The sequence below is a fragment of the Hyla sarda genome, chromosome 12, assembly GCF_029499605.1.
Source record: "Hyla sarda isolate aHylSar1 chromosome 12, aHylSar1.hap1, whole genome shotgun sequence".
Classification (NCBI taxonomy): Eukaryota; Metazoa; Chordata; class Amphibia; order Anura; family Hylidae; genus Hyla; species Hyla sarda.
The window spans coordinates 3,241,934-3,257,857 of record NC_079200.1 but is presented as its reverse complement, the minus strand read 5'-3'; the positions used below and the strand labels follow the sequence as shown (position 1 = coordinate 3,257,857).

The 15,924-nt window shown below is 43.0% G+C and overlaps 1 protein-coding gene across 4 annotated transcripts in view; it reads left to right on the top strand.

Annotated features, from left to right (window-relative positions):
* The window catches only part of TOX2 (TOX high mobility group box family member 2), a 208,302-nt gene that overhangs the window by 143,122 nt on the left and 49,256 nt on the right, over nt 1-15,924 (top strand). The gene's annotated exons all lie outside the window — the stretch shown is intronic.

Sequence of the window (15,924 nt, the reverse complement as noted above, 5' to 3'; positions counted from 1 at the left end):
CACCCACACTGCACACACACTACACATCCACACTGCACATCCGCACTGCACACACACTGCACACACTACACATCCACACTGCACATCCGCACTGCACACACACTGCACATCCACACTGAACACACTGCACATCCACACTGCGCACACACTGCACACCCACACTGCACACACACTACACATCCACACTGCACATCCACACTGCACATTAACAGTGCACATCCACACTGCACATCCACACTGCACATCCACACTGCACACACTGCACATCCACACTGCACACACTGCACATCCACACTGCACACACTGCACATCCACACTGCACATACACGCTGCACACACACACACACACACACTGCACACACACTGCACATCCACACTGCACACACACTGCACATCCACACTGCACATCCACACTGCACACACACTGCACACACTGCACATCCACACTGCACATCCACACTGCACACACACTACACATCCACACTACACATCCACACTGCACATCCACACTGCACATCCACCCTGCACATCCACACTGCACATCCGCACTGCACACACACTGCACACACTACACATCCACACTGCACATCCGCACTGCACACACACTGCACATCCACACTGAACACACTGCACATCCACACTGCGCACACACTGCACACCCACACTGCACACACACTACACATCCACACTGCACATCCACACTGCACATTAACAGTGCACATCCACACTGCACATCCACACTGCACATCCACACTGCACACACTGCACATCCACACTGCACACACTGCACATCCACACTGCACACACTGCACATCCACACTGCACATACACGCTGCACACACACACACACACACACTGCACACACACTGCACATCCACACTGCACACACACTGCACATCCACACTGCACATCCACACTGCACACACACTGCACACACTGCACATCCACACTGCACATCCACACTGCACACACACTACACATCCACACTACACATCCACACTGCACATCCACCCTGCACATTCACACTGCACATCCACACTGCACATCCACACTGAACACACTGCACATCCACACTGCGCACCCACACTGCACACACTACACATCCACACTGCACATACACTGCACATCCACACTGCACATTAACAGTGCACATCCACACTGCACATACTACACATCCACACTGCACACACTGCACATCCACACTGCACACACTGCACATCCACACTGCACACACACACACACACACACACACTGCACATCCACACTGCACACACACTGCACATCCACACTGCACATCCACACTGCACACACACTGCACACACACTGCACATCCACACTGCACACACACTGCAGCCCTGCATTACATAAATGACTGCAGAGCGCGGTGTATATTAGGATTTTTGTGCGCCATTTCTCATAAATCACACACAATTGGACTTTGCTCGTGTTCAGCCGGAGACACCATCAGTAAAGAGACAACATCTTATAACATCATCTGGGCGTGTTCTGCCTAAAACCATAGAAACACAAAATAAACCCTGATACTACAGTGACTGCACTGCATGAAGAGTATGGCACCAAAAGGTGGCGCTACTGTACTTGCCTAGACAAAAAAGAAGAAAGGAAAGCAGTGCGCCCCCCAGTGTAGCACAGATATGGGGGTCGTATAACCTAATACCTTCAGAGACATGTAGACTCGCTCCCAGATCCTTTTCGTGCAAGCCGGTAACCAACTGGAGCAGTAGGGGGTGACACTGGCAGAACAATGGCGCTTGTTCCATAAAACAACGAGTTTCTAATTGGGACTGGGTTCTTCATCAGGGAAATGGATGACGAAGGACTGTTCTGGTTTAGAAATGTGTTGGTTTTTTAGCAGTGGTTTCAATCCGTTCCAGAGGTGTCGGTAGACTTTTCTTCATCAGGATCGTAGATTCCGGTCGCTCCCCTAAACCTGTTAATATTTACTATGGTCAAGGCAGAGCAGTTTATTGGGGCTTCCATGACATTTTGGGTACATGGCCTTACCAACGCCCAACTTAAAGGGATTATCCAGGAAAAAAAACTTTTTTATTTATATCAACTGGCTCCATAAAGTTAAACAGATTTATTAATTACTTCTATTAAAAAGTCTTAATTGGGGATAAGATATCTGATTGCGGGGGTCCCGCCGCTGGGCCCTCTGCCCCAGCACCCCAGTAGTGGGCTTAGGGTGCGAACTCCACTCGGTGCTGGATTATGAGCGACCACAGTCCATAATAGACATTAATGGAGGGGGAGTGACGACCACGGTTACCCAAAGCAAAGCACAACAGGCCTTGTGAACATAAATGTTCAGAACGCTTTGGTATCGAGCAGAGATCGCGAAGGGGTCCCAGTGCCCCCCAGCCTATAAACTTTCATATAGTCTTCGTCCTATCATAATAGTTTTTGTGAATTTATTCACACAAAAACACTTTCTGATCTGGACTCTTACGGTTCTGGACTCTTACGGTTCTGGACTCTTCAGGTTCTAGGCTCATCCGGTTCTGCACTCTTCCAGTTCTGGACTCATCCGGTTCTGCACTCTTCCAGTTCTGGACACTTCCGGTTCTGGACACTTCCAGTTCGGTACTCTTCCGGTTCTGGACACTTCCGATTCGGTACTCTTCCAGTTTTGGACACTTCCGGTTCTTGATGGTTCTGGACACTTCCGATTCGGTACTCTTCCTGCTTTGGACACTTCCGCTTCTGTACTCTTCCAGTTTTGGACACTTCCGATTCTTGACGGTTCTGGACACTTCCAGTTCGGTACTCTTCCAGTTTTGGACACTTCCGGTTCTTGATGGTTCTGGACACTTCCGATTCAGTACTCTTCCTGCTTTGGACACTTCCGCTTCTGTACTCTTCCAGTTTTGGACACTTCCGATTCTTGACGGTTCTGGACACTGTCCCATATAATTATCCACCATTCAAATCCTTCGATTTTTTCCATGATTTTCTTCCTCATTGGTCGTCATCGGGCCCCATGATAACAATGATAGCATTGCCCTGCAGATCTATACCTTCACCAGTGACCTCCACATTTCATTAAAGCCTCATATTAGGGTGTGACTAAAGGGGTATTCCGGAGCTCTAAATTAACACTCAGGGTGGAAGGGAAAAATAATTCTACTCACCTGCAGCGGATCCCTTGCCGGTGCGATCTGCCGTTCACCACTTCCTGGACTCTTCTTGACACATAGAGAATGCAGACTCACCGAGGCAGCCACCGCTATCACCGGAGATTGGTTATTGCCTATGGTTGGTGACTGGTTACCCAGTAGGGAATAGACCGCAGACGAATACAAGTTTATCATCCCACCCTGTAAAATGAAGGCATTGGAATACCCCTAGTACCATAGTCATTCACAGATGCCACAGAGTCCTGGACTAAACTCCACCCCTCTGTGGATATCCCCTCCCCTTCCCCCCTAGAACTGTTGACATATATGGTTATTATTAACTATTCGGTTATAACAAACTGTTGCAGAGACTGATAAGGCCGAGTGAATATCATATGCCTCAGACACCCCTGATGATGTGACTGCTGTCACGAAACATGTAGGGGAGGCTATGCTACTGTGCGTTTACAGTCAGCAACACAGACACTTAATAGTCCCTGTAGTCCTGCAGGCACAGGGAATTTACATGCTCTCTGGGGAAAGCATATATATATAAATACTAGTGTGGCGATTTTTTTGCTGGTCTTATCTACGAACACAAAAATAAAAGTTAAGTTTTATAGGGAGGGTGTTTCATATGGGGTATTTCACCCCCACCTGGAGTCACTCCTAGGAAGGGGGTTTGGTTGTATGGTTATAAATTAACCCCTACACCATCCCTGGGCTATTTGTTAGTACAACAACTCTAAAGGTCATAGGGGCCAGTTAGGCCGAGGACTAAAAGCCATTGTCACCTGCTGTTAGTGGATAATAATATTGTACTGGACTCTACTATACAGTGAATCTGTACTGCTGCACTGGGGTGTACAACAACAACTGTAAAGCTAATAGGAGCCAGTTAGGCTGAGCACTAAAAGCCATTGTCACCTGCTGTCAGTGGATAATAATATTGTACTGGGCTCTACTATACAGTGACTCTGTACTGCTGCACTGGGGTGTACAACAACAACTGTAAAGCTAATACGGGCCAGTTAGGCTGAGCACTAAAAGCCATTGTCACCTGCTGTAAGTGGATAATAATATTGTACTGGGCTCTACTATACAGTGACTCTGTACTGCTGCACTGGGGTGTACAACAACAACTGTAAAGCTAATAGGGGCCAGTTAGGCTGAGCACTAAAAGCCATTGTCACCTGCTGTTAGTGGATAATAATATTGTACTGGGCTCTACTATACAGTGACTCTGTACTGCTGCACTGGGGTGTACAACAACAACTGTAAAGCTAATAGGGGCCAGTTAGGGTGAGCACAAAAAGCCATTGTCACCTGCTGTTAGTGGATAATAATATTGTGCTGGGCTCTACTATACAGTGACTCTGTACTGCTGCACTGGGGTGTACAACAACAACTATAAAGCTAATAGGGGCCAGTTAGGCTGAGCACTAAAAGCCATTGTCACCTGCTGTTAGTGGATAATAATATTGTACTGGGCTCTACTATACAGTGACTCTGTACTGCTGCACTGGGGTGTACAACAACAACTGTAAAGCTAATAGGGGCCAGTTAGGGTGAGCACAAAAAGCCATAGTCACCTGTTTTCAGTGCCTAATACAGGTTGTGTAGCGGAGCTTATTGTCCTCTCATAAGTGTAACCTGTGCGTGCATAAGTGGTGTACGTTTTTTTTTTTACTGAAAAACTAATTTTGGCCTAGTTACTGCGAGAGGCCAGACAAAGCTACACCCTTGTTACTGTAGTCCTCTTCCTGGTTGCTGGTGGTTGGCGAGTCATACTCCGCTCAGCCAATCACCGGCCGCAGTGAATCGGCCGGCGATAGGCTGAGCGGCAGTGTGACGTTTTCGGCCCCTGCAGCAGGTGCCGGTGTAGTGAGGAATTTTGTGTCCTGAAGCGTGCTCACACTGCCGCTCAGCCTATCGCCGGCCGATGATTGGCTTCACTGCGGCCGATGATTGGCTGAGCGTAGTATGACTCGCCCACCACCGGCGACCAGGAATAGGATCGCGGCAGAGACCGGAGCCGGTTACCGGAGGCCCCGGGGGAGTGGAGGAAGGTATGTACAGCTTTATTTTTTTACTGCCGGCAGTATGGAGGAAAATTTTTATACTCTGGAGTTCTCCTTTAAATAAATGGGAAGTTTTAAAATTAGCGAGGAGGGAAATTTTCATAAAGGTTTTTTGTTTACCCCATCACCTTGGTGACTGGGGTTTGGTGTATTGGGTCCTCGGGCTGCTGGCACATTTAACTTGTGAATCTATTCAAAATCTTCTATTTTACTTTAAAAAATTCTATGTAATCTTTTCAAGACTGAGGCACTATGGTTGTCGTCATATATTACCGGTGGAATTACCGAAAGAATTCAATGAAACAGGTTGGAGCGATAACAATGAACCATAACTGATTAAATGAAACATTTGCAGTTTCACACAGAGTAAGACAGTCGGGGGGGGGGGGAGGCGCTGAGAAGCAGGGGCTGGAACAGGTGGTATGTCGCCTCGCGGCAGACCGTCAGCTCGATCCTAACCAGAATGGGTCCTCAAAAAAGGATTAAAAAACGTATTTCAAAAATTCTAATTAAATTAAATAAAAATGTACTTTAAAAATCTCTTTAAATCTCTTCAATTGTGATGCCATATGGTCTCCCGACCCTGCTGCCACATCCAGACGCTCTGCGGCAGTGATTCTAATAGCGATGCCTGTAATCTGCAAGTCATACTGAATAACAGTATTATTTCACTAACACAGCACACTCCCTATGTGTGTTACGACAAGGCAAAGTGTTCTACACCCCTATTGAGGCTCTCTGTAGGCCAGAAACAGATGTTTTTAATAGCGATTCGGCACAAGTAAATTCGGACCGAACTGAATTTTTTCGAAAAAATTCTGCAAATCTACAAAATTTAATTTAAAAAAAATTTGCTCATCTCTAACGGGGACCCCTAGTGGTCTTTTTTTATAAGCCAGGATTTCTATAAAAAGTATGTATGTAAGTATGTTATGTACATATCAAACATAGAAAAAGTTTTTAATTTCGACAATGCCCATTCAAGGACATGACTGTCCATATGGTTCACACAACAACAAATAGGACCCGTTGTACCTGCCCCCATACCGACCCCGTCAGGTCAGTTATTCTCTGCGTCATCGATTCATCTCAGGTCAATGTTGTAAGGTCACTTTTTATGGAGCCGAACCTTTTACGCGCTTGTTCGTGTCATTTACGCGACGCACTTTTTTTTTCTTTTGCCAATAACCGGTTATTTATGGTGCGTTAAACGTGTCAGCGCCTTCACATCCCACCCAAGGGGGTGACCCTCGTATCTATGAAACATCTCCTATCCAAGGAAGACACGACGTTCCTTGGGGTCGGCCATTAACTCAAGTGTAACTAACCCTGTAATAAGGCCATAAACTCCGAGAATTGGTGCGATAAAGAAAAAACCTGGTGTCCTATTACGTTTTTTTCCCCAAAACACCTTGAAAATAAAAATATAAAAAAAATATATATATATATATAAAAAGCGTTGAGATGTTTCTCCTCGGATCCAAGTGCTCAGGCGCAATTATTTATTTCCAAACAGTCTTTTGGGGGTAATGTTCCATTTTCTTATTTCACACTCCTTTTTCTCATAAATGAACCATCGCTTCCATAAATCATTATGAAAACAGAGACGAACGCCGAGCCTGAAAGGTTGAGAGATTTATGTAACACGTTTATGTTTCCAATTTTCTCATCCCGGAGCTGAGCCGGCTACAGCTAAGCTAATAAAGGCAACTATTAATATTTCTTGTTGCCCGGCAACCATGGCGAGGAGAGTAATGGCTTGAGCTCGGAAAATAGATGACCGATAAGAGAGGAAAAAAAATTCAATTCTTTTATCATCTCTAGGGAAAGAGGTTTCTTACATACATGATGATGAATGAGCCGGGAGGGGAGAATAAATACATATATTTATATTTTCCATATAGAATCCATCTAGAATGAGAAAAAAAACGTGCAAAATAATAAATAAATAAATAAATAAATAAATAAAACCCAAACCCTATTTCTGATTCTCAGTTCTATACTGGTAGCCTAAGAGTTAATGCGCCGGAACTACCCGTGCTTGGAAATATCACATTTCTTGTCATAAATTTTGCATTTTTTTTTCAGAGGAATCTTATTACAATATTTATTCAATATGTTTCATTATGGAGAAAATTTGCATTTTGTTTGGATTTGCATGAAGGCCCCGAGTAGTATGGACCATTTATAACTCGCTAGTGAACACACTGACAGGCTTCATATATACATAAGACGAATATTCTGAATATTCTCATTTCTACCCAATAACCCTTAAAGTCCCGGAGAGCGGGGATTATGTTAATAAGTCGTTTTGTTTTTTTATTTATTCGTTTATCTATTTATTTATTTATTAGCATTAAAAAATGTAACATTATGCTAAAATATAAAAACAATATATTATATTGAAATTTTGTATTTATTTATTTATTTAGTTATGTATTTATTTTGGTATACAAAAAAATATTCAAATATAAAATATTCAAATATAAAATACTAGGAAAATATATTATATTTAAACAAAATCTAAATTTGTATTTATTTATTTGTTTATTTATTTTAAAATTCATATATATAATATTTAAATATATAAAATTATATTAAAATATGAAATATAAAAAAACATATTTAATGTACAAAAAAATCCAAAATGTTATGTATTTATTTATTTTATTAAATAATATTGAAATATTAAATATTAAAATGTAAACTATTAGAAGTTAAAAAAATATATGCATGAATATTGATGCATAGATATATATATAGTCTAGTTGGCATCTGATGACAATATATTTCTCCAATACGTAAGCGACTTATTAGCGCGGCGTTGGCTGTGCCTTGTAAATGACTATACTTACTGTGAATGCAAACAATAAAACACCAGCAAGGAGTTATACGAGTTAATTGCATAATTTAGCACAAAGCTATGAAGGCTTTATTGCCAATGAGAAAACGCTGTCAGAATTTCTAATATTCCGAAGAACTCACGAGCAAATAAAGCGCCATATTTTATTTATAGGGGGATTAATGAAATGATTATCAGCCGTAAAGTTGTGATTAAAAAAAAAGTAAATAGGAAATCACAGGATTAACTGGCTCCAGACGTGACGGAATAAGATGAAGATGATTTGATCAGATATTCAAATTTTTTTCTTTTCTATGTTGTTTTGAAATGTTTTTGTTTATTTTTTTACTTTTTTTTTGTAAAATAACTAGAGAAATCCCAATTATAATTAGGAATTTCAATGGATTGTTTTTGTCCTAAAACTATTGATTGTTGACGGTGCCAAAACCCGCCGACCTGCGCAGCCCTGTGGTTTGTACTGGTGGCACTTGATATCTGTAGAGCAGCTCCCATTGAATGGAGACAACAATTAAAAACCTTAATATGTGAATCATTACTGTTTTCCTTAAGTTTATGGTGTTTTGATCAAATCTTCCTAAATGGCCATACACTTTTAAATGCTTAAGTTTTCACTGTATACCTGTACACATCCTATATGATTCCCACTGCAGACTGCCTTGTATCTGCTCTCCTCTCTATACCTGTACACATCCTATATGATTCTCCCTGTAGACTGCCTTGTATCTGCTCTCCTCTCTATACCTGTACACATCCTATATGATTCTCCCTGTAGACTGCCTTGTATCTGCTCTCCTCTCTATATACCTGTACACATCCTATATGATTCTCCCTGTAGACTGCCTTGTATCTGCTCTCCTCTCTATATACCTGTACACATCCTATATGATTCCCACTGCAGACTGCCTTGTATCTGCTCTCCTCTCTATACCTGTACACATCCTATATGATTCTCCCTGTAGACTGCCTTGTATCTGCTCTCCTCTCTATACCTGTACACATCCTATATGATTCTCCCTGTAGACTGCCTTGTATCTGCTCTCCTCTCTATATACCTGTACACATCCTATATGATTCTCCCTGTAGACTGCCTTGTATCTGCTCTCCTCTCTATACCTGTTCACATCCTATATGATTCTCCCTGTAGACTGCCTTGTATCTGCTGTCCTCTCTATACCTGTACACATACTATATGATTCTCCCTGTAGACTGCCTTGTATCTGCTCTCCTCTCTATACCTGTTCACATCCTATATGATTCTCCCTGTAGACTGCCTTGTATCTGCTGTCCTCTCTATACCTGTACACATCATATATGATTCCCCCTGTAGACTGCCTTGTATCTGCTCTCCTCTATATACCTGTACACATCATATATGATTCTCCCTGTAGACTGCCTTTTATCTGCTCTCCTCTCTATACCTGTACACATCCTATATGATTCTCCCTGTAGACTGCCTTGTATCTGCTGTCCTCTCTATACCTGTACACATCATATATGATTCCCCCTGTAGACTGCCTTGTATCTGCTCTCCTCTATATACCTGTACACATCATATATGGTTCTCCCTGTAGACTGCCTTTTATCTGCTCTCCTCTCTATACCTGTACACATCCTATATGATTCTCCCTGCAGACTGCCTTGTATCTGCTCTCCTCTCTCTCTCCAGCCTGTGTGATCTGTCCTCCAGGTATTCTCTTCCTCCTGTCTACTATTTGAGCTGGTGGGTAACTCACTCCCCGTCCCTGCAGTTATCTGCTGACTGATTCATCTCACCTTTCTCAGAGTGGCAGCTAAATGGCAGGAAATTTTTAATTAAGACGATTTAGACCATTTTTTTCTAACATTCAGGAAACAGAATAATAATAAAAATTAAAAATAAATCAGTGCAAAAATGCTTCCAAAGACTTTAGGTTCTGTTCCTTTTTTTAATCTACTCCCAGTTTTTCCTTAGAAAAATTGCTTCAAAAACGTCACTGTTGAAACAAGACCTTTGGCCTCATGCACACCACAGAGCCATAGACTCATTTCACCGCCATATAGTCTTCTATGTGTTTGCATCAGTTTCCTCCCACACACCAAATGGGATTTGTGAGCCCCAATGTGAACAATGAGTCGCGACCACAAGCTTTGTAAAGCGCTATGGAATATATCAGCTTCATATTAATAAAGAAGTTATTATTCTCCCCTAGAATAAGTACTTAGAATACACACAATGTATGGCAGCACTATATAGAGGAACTATATTAAAGACATTCTTCATTCAGTATCCAGCAAAAAAAAACTCTGAGGTCATGGAGAAAACTCATCATGGCAATAATAACATGTAAATGAACCAAATAAACTTAGAATCTGTATATATAATCATTGAATTCTGCTTGCAGAGTCTACTAGGGTGCCAAAGGAAAGATCAGGCTATCAGATAGGTGTCCCTGTTGTTGTCTACTAGGGTGCCAAAGGAAAGATCAGGTAATCAGATAAGTGTCCCTGTCATTGTCTACTAGGGTGCCAAAGGAAAGATCAGGCTATCAGATAAGTGTCCCTGTTGTTATCTTCTAGGGTGACAAAGGAAAGATCTGGTTATCAGATAAGTGTCCCTGTCATTGTCTACTTGGGTGCCAAAGGAGAGATCAGGCTATCAGATAAGTGTCCCTGTTGTTGTCTACTAGGGTGTCAAAGGAAAGATCAGGTTATCAGATAAGTGTCCCTGTCATTGTCTACTTGGGTGCAAAGGAAAGATCAGGTTATCAGATAAGTGTCCCTGTCCTGGTCTACTAGGGTGCCAAAGGAAAGATCAGGTTATCAGATATGTATCCCTGTCGTTGTCTACTAGGGTGCCAAAGGAAAGATCAGGCTATCAGATAAGTGTCCCTGTTGTTGTCTACTAGGGTGACAAAGGAAAGATCAGGCTATCAGTTAAAGGGGTAGTCCGGTGAAAACCTTTTTTCTTTTAAATAAACTGGTGGCAGAAACATATTTGTAAATTACTTCTATTAAAAAATCTTAATCCTTCCAGTACTTATTAGCTGCTGAATGCTACAGAGTTGATTCCTTTCTTTTTGGAACACTGATGACATCACGAGCACAGTGCTCTCTGCTGACATCTCTGTCCATTTTAGCAACCATGCATAGCAGATGCATAGCAGATGTATGCTAAGGGCAGCATGGTGGCTCAGTGGTTAGCACTGCTGCCTTGCAGTACTGGGGACTTGGGTTCAAATCCCACTAAGGACAGCAATAAATAAAGCGTTATTATTATAATAATAACGTCAGCAGAGAGAACTGTGCTCATGATGTCATCAGAGAGCATTCCAAAAAGAAAAGAATTTCCTCTGTAGTATTCAGCAGCTAATAAGTACAGGAAGGATCGAGATTTTTTAATAGAAGTAATTTACAAATATGTTTAACTTTCTGCCACCAGTTGGTTTAAAAGAAAAAAGGTTTTCACCGGAGTACCCCTTTAAGTGTCCCTGTTGTTATCTACCAGGGTGCCAAAGAAAAGATCAGTTTATCAGATAAATGTCCCTGTCCTGGTCTACTAGGGTGCCAAAGGAAAGATCAGGTTATCAGATAAGTGTCCCTGTCATTGTCTACTTGGGTGCCAAAGGAGAGATCAGGGTATCAGATAAGTGTCCCTGTCCTGGTCTACTATGGCGCCAAAGGAAAGATCAGGTTATCAGATAAGTGTCCCTGTCATTGTCTACTAGGGTGCCAAAGGAAAGATCAGGTTATCAGATAAGTTTCCCTGTCCTGGTCTACTATGGCGCCAAAGGAAAGATCAGGTTATCAGATAAGTGTCCCTGTCCTTGTCTACTAGGGTGCCAAAGGAAAGATCAGGGTATCAGATAAGTGTCCCTGTCCTGGTCTACTATGGCGCCAAAGGAAAGATCAGGTTATCAGATAAGTGTCCCTGTCATTGTCTACTAGGGTGCCAAAGGAAAGATCAGGGTATCAGATATGTATCCCTGTCGTTGTCTACTAGGGTGCCAAAGAAAAGATCAGGTTATCAGATAAGTGTCCCTGTCATTGTCTACTAGGGTGCCAAAGGAAAGATCAGGTTATCAGATAAGTGTCCCTGTCATTGTCTACTAGGGTGACAAAGGAAAGATCTGGTTATCAGATAAATATCCCTGTTGTTGTCTACTAGGGTGTCAAAGGAAAGATCAGGTTATCAGATAAGTGTCCCTGTCATTGTCTACTTGGGTGCAAAGGAAAGATCAGGTTATCAGATAAGTGTCCCTGTCCTGGTCTACTAGGGTGCCAAAGGAAAGATCAGGTTATCAGATATGTATCCCTGTCGTTGTCTACTAGGGTGCCAAAGGAAAGATCAGGCTATCAGATAAGTGTCCCTGTTGTTGTCTACTAGGGTGACAAAGGAAAGATCAGGCTATCAGTTAAAGGGGTAGTCCGGTGAAAACCTTTTTTCTTTTAAATAAACTGGTGGCAGAAACATATTTGTAAATTACTTCTATTAAAAAATCTTAATCCTTCCAGTACTTATTAGCTGCTGAATGCTACAGAGTTGATTCCTTTCTTTTTGGAACACTGATGACATCACGAGCACAGTGCTCTCTGCTGACATCTCTGTCCATTTTAGCAACCATGCATAGCAGATGTACGCTAAGGGCAGCATGGTGGCTCAGTGATTAGCACTGCTGCCTTGCAGTACTGGGGACTTGGGTTCAAATCCCACTAAGGACAGCAATAAATAAAGCGTTATTATTATAATAATAACGTCAGCAGAGAGAACTGTGCTCATGATGTCATCAGAGAGCATTCCAAAAAGAAAAGAATTTCCTCTGTAGTATTCAGCAGCTAATAAGTACAGGAAGGATCGAGATTTTTTAATAGAAGTAATTTACAAATATGTTTAACTTTCTGCCACCAGTTGGTTTAAAAGAAAAAAGGTTTTCACCGGAGTACCCCTTTAAGTGTCCCTGTTGTTATCTACCAGGGTGCCAAAGAAAAGATCAGTTTATCAGATAAATGTCCCTGTCCTGGTCTACTAGGGTGCCAAAGGAAAGATCAGGTTATCAGATAAGTGTCCCTGTCATTGTCTACTTGGGTGCCAAAGGAGAGATCAGGGTATCAGATAAGTGTCCCTGTCCTGGTCTACTATGGCGCCAAAGGAAAGATCAGGTTATCAGATAAGTGTCCCTGTCATTGTCTACTAGGGTGCCAAAGGAAAGATCAGGTTATCAGATAAGTTTCCCTGTCCTGGTCTACTATGGCGCCAAAGGAAAGATCAGGTTATCAGATAAGTGTCCCTGTCATTGTCTACTAGGGTGCCAAAGGAAAGATCAGGGTATCAGATAAGTGTCCCTGTCCTGGTCTACTATGGCGCCAAAGGAAAGATCAGGTTATCAGATAAGTGTCCCTGTCATTGTCTACTAGGGTGCCAAAGGAAAGATCAGGGTATCAGATATGTATCCCTGTCGTTGTCTACTAGGGTGCCAAAGAAAAGATCAGGTTATCAGATAAATGTCCCTGTCGTTGTCTACTAGGGTGCCAAAGGAAAGATCAGGGTATCAGATAAGTGTCCCTGTCATTGTCTACTAGGGTGCCAAAGAAAAGATCAGGTTATCAGATAAATGTCCCTGTCGTTGTCTACTAGGGTGCCAAAGGAAAGATCAGGGTATCAGATAAGTGTCCCTGTCATTGTCTACTAGGGTGCCAAAGAAAAGATCAGGGTATCAGATAAGTGTCCCTGTCCTGGTCTACTATGGCGCCAAAGGAAAGATCAGGTTATCAGATAAGTGTCCCTGTCATTGTCTACTAGGGTGCCAAAGGAAAGATCAGGGTATCAGATATGTATCCCTGTCATTGTCTACTAGGGTGCCAAAGAAAAGATCAGGTTATCAGATAAATGTCCCTGTCGTTGTCTACTAGGGTGCCAAAGGAAAGATCAGGGTATCAGATAAGTGTCCCTGTCATTGTCTACTAGGGTGCCAAAGGAAAGATCAGGTTATCAGATAAGTGTCCCTGTCCTGGTCTACAATGGCGCCAAAGGAAAGATCAGGTTATCAGATAAGTGTCCCTGTCATTGTCTACTTGGGTGCCAAAGGAGAGATCAGGTTATCAGATAAGTGTCCCTGTCCTGGTCTACTATGGCGCCAAAGGAAAGATCAGGTTATCAGATAAGTGTCCCTGTCATTGTCTACTAGGGTGCCAAAGGAAAGCTCAGGTTATCAGATAAGTGTCCCTGTCGTTGTTTATTAGGGTGCCAAAGAAAAGATCAGGTTATCAGATAAATGTCCCTGTCGTTGTCTACTAGGGTGCCAAAGGAAAGCTCAGGTTATCAGATAAGTGTCCCTGTCGTTGTTTATTAGGGTGACAAAGGAAAGATCAGGTTATCAGATAAATGTCCCTGTCATTCGCAAAAACTTTTGACACTTCACATGTCAAAAGTTTTGCTTGGTTGGGATCTGCTGGAATGTGGGGGGAGAAGTATATGGCTGAGCACTTCACTCCTCGTCTCGCTGCAGGAGGTGCCATAGACCTATAATGGAGACTGACTACTGCAGGGAGGTGTCGGGGAGTGAAGTGCCCAGCTGCATGCTTCTCCTTGCTCCTTCTAGAGATCATGGGGATCAAAAGTTGTGGCAAATGATGGGGACACGTTAAGTGCTAAAAATTCTTATTGCATTACAGGCTTTCTCAACTCGTAGGTGACCCTCTGCGTGGTGTCAAAATGTAGTAGTAATGCCTGGAAAGGTTTTTCCCATTATACTTATTTCTGGCAGATCTGTCTTCCAGGTCGGTGGGGGGGTCGGAGAATCGTTTACAATGCTGGTTAAATTCTGCTGATCCATGGTCTCTTCATTTTAAAGGGGTACTCTGCCCCTAAGCATCTTATCTCCTATCCAAAGGATAGGGGATAAGATATCTGATTGTGGAGGGGTCGTTGCTGCGATCTCTGCTCCGTGCCGGATTAGGGGGAGACCAAAGACATGAATGTGTGTGTGGGGGGGGGGGGGGGGGCATGACGTCACATGACACTCTAAGCTTCCGTGTTCATGAATGCCGTGGCACCGGCCCGGACCCCCCTGGGATCAGACAACTTATCCCCTATCCTTTGGACAGGGGATAAGATATCTTGGGCCGGAGTACCCCTTCAAGATTGGCGGGACCCCCATGATCATAATGTTATAGAATATTGTCTCTTATCAGAAGGGAGGTCCATTACAGAATCCCGGTCCCAACACACACAATATGAACCAAGGGTTGAGAAAGCTGCTGCCAGACACCTCTGTAGCCAAAAATATTGTCAAAATCCAACATCTGATCCTCCTCTCCTCCGACCCGTCCCGCCAACTTCAATGTGTCAGCCACATCGCTACGAAGCCGAAATCTATCCTTCCAATCTGATGCGAGATCCGGGGGTATACTGAGCGCTAAAGCGGAGACTTCAGGTTCAAACATTGTTGTCTCGCAGCGGCTAAATATACACGAAGCCTCATTACCTGGGAGCCGGGGACGACTGTTTCAGGAGGAGCTTTTTTTTGTGGCAGAAGCGATAGAGTAAAAGACGGGGGAAAAAGAATCCGAAAGTTCTTTTCTAACGAGTCAGTTCATTAAGAAACACGCTCGTCTGACGCCATCGGAGAGGTTGACTGTACAAGCAGCGTGTATGTATTAATAGGGTAATTAAAATATCACTCCGCGTGCGCTTGAACGGCTGCCAAACATGCAGTGGTTACCGCCTCAGGCAATTAGGCTCCATTATTCCCGGGGAGAATACAGATTGTTCTTGGCGAGACAGGAGCGACTTCAAAGAAACTGGGCTTTTCCTTATCCATTAGTAAACCTAGTGGTCACATGGTGACGGTGCAACCAGTCAAGA